Source organism: Capsicum annuum, chromosome 4 (assembly GCF_002878395.1).
Source record: "Capsicum annuum cultivar UCD-10X-F1 chromosome 4, UCD10Xv1.1, whole genome shotgun sequence".
Taxonomy (NCBI): domain Eukaryota; kingdom Viridiplantae; phylum Streptophyta; class Magnoliopsida; order Solanales; family Solanaceae; genus Capsicum; species Capsicum annuum.
The window spans coordinates 107,775,266-107,777,430 of NC_061114.1; positions in this window are offsets into that span (position 1 = coordinate 107,775,266).

The window sequence follows — 2,165 nt, forward strand, 5'->3', positions numbered from 1 at the left end:
TTAAATGTTTCAGATCAGTTATATCCTTTCTTAGAAGACACATAAGGTCTGTGTTATTCCATACCTTTAAGTTTCAACATTCCTACCCATCATTCGGGGATGAATGATCCCAAGGGTGAGATAATGTAACACCCCACATTTTGGGCTAGAACAAAAACCGTCATGTCTATACGTAGATGATCCAAACGAAATAAATCCTATGAAAATATGGCATGTTAATCATTTTATTAGTGTGGGAAATTGAATGAGTTTTCCGTCGACATAACATTCACCCAAAGTGGACACTCAGTGAAGGAGTTATGGTAAATTTAAGTCCTAGTCATAAAACACCATCATTCTTGTCCTTGGCACATCGCGGAGAGGGTTTAAATGATGATGGTCAATTTCTAGTGAGACTCCGCAATGGTGGAGCATAGAGGAGTGGGCCAAATTCCCATTCATCAATTTCTAGTGAGCCACCGCGATAGTGGCGCATCGTGGTGGCCCATAAGATCGGGTTCCCAGTTTAAATTTTTCCAATTTCATCCAGAAGTTAACAAGGGTAGTTTGGACTTTTTTTCAAGTCTCTTAAAAAGTCCAAAGAGGATATTTAGACCTCTATAAGCATAATATAGAACATTCTCAAGACTTACCTCAAAACAAAAATCCTAGTTCATATACTTCTCCTCCAAGAAACTCAAGATTCAACCATGGATATTTGAAATTGATCGGAGATTTGGAATTCCCAAACCATAGGCTTCAAGGATCAGCCATTATTCTTCATAATCGAGGTACACGAGGTTTTTCTAAAATCTAATTTTATAGAAATCATGATTTTAAGAAAGGGGTTTTTGAATTTATGAATACATTTATGTTTTAGAAGCTTCGATATTATTGTTTTGGTCTTTAGGCCTTCCCCCAAATTGATTTGAATTGTATATATGTACGTATGCATTGAAAATCATGAATTGTGGATCAAGAGCATGAAATATATTATCTCTCTCTCCCATTACTTTATTATTTGATTTACAAGTTATGAATCCTTATATTTTATGGTTTACAGAATGATTCAAGATACTATTTGTCTTATATGAAATTCATGATGATTAAGAATGGGAGAGAGGAATGTTTTAATGATTTTAAGTGTTGAGATTTATAAACAAAGAAACTTCAGGAATGTTTTGAGAAGTTGGCCACTACTTATTGAAATTGTTGAATGAACGAAAAGCCTTTGCATGATTTTTGACTTATGATTTGAGATATGACTCTTCTTACACTATATGCATGATCAAGTATCCTGAACATTATTTTAGAATGAAATAATCATATATGACTCAGAATAATAACTTACAAGTCTTGGTATGATGATACCAACTTAGACAATGCCATAACAGAGACAGACTAATACAGAAATCAGACTTTCATGTTTTAAAATTTCAGAATGATGCAAGTTCAAAAAAGGCTAAAATAGTTCATAAAGAGATGTTAGGTGGTTCCTTGAAGAGGGCACGATTTTAGATAACTCATTGCCTAAAACCGTGATTTACTAATCCGGGTATATTATATTACACTGGCCTAGTGTCGTGTGGCATATCGGAATCAAAGACTCCAACCCTTGCGGCATACTTAGGTTGGGAGCTTCCCCACCGAGTCAATGGAGGATTCCATATAGCCCATGGAATATCAGAGTTGTAGGGGAGTTCCACCTAACTCAGATGTAATACAAATAACAAACAGTGCAATGACAAGAATGGCTTATGATTTTCAAAAAGTGCCCATGTGTTTTAAGAACTGTTTATGCATGATGTTTTAACAAATTCCTCTCCACTATTTTACTTGTATAAAAGTTTTAGTTTGGATTACTTTGCGTACCATTACATCTGTATTGACCCCCCCTCCTCCCTCCAGGTTCTGAGGCTCAGTCTAGGGGTCCAGAAAAGTAATTGATTTTATTAGACAGAGCTACAGTGTCTAGTTGGTGAGCCTTCTTTATTCCAGAAGGCCTGTTTACTTTTAGACAGCTATTATTAGATATGGTTTCGGTCTACTGGGGGTCTTGTCCCAGTTTTTAGAACAGTTTTGAGATATAGTAGAGATTTCTCAGACTTGATCAGATCTTATTCAAATATTTTGAATTGCATTTTTTCTTTCTTATGTCTTGAAATCCAGAGTTAATGACCATGTTT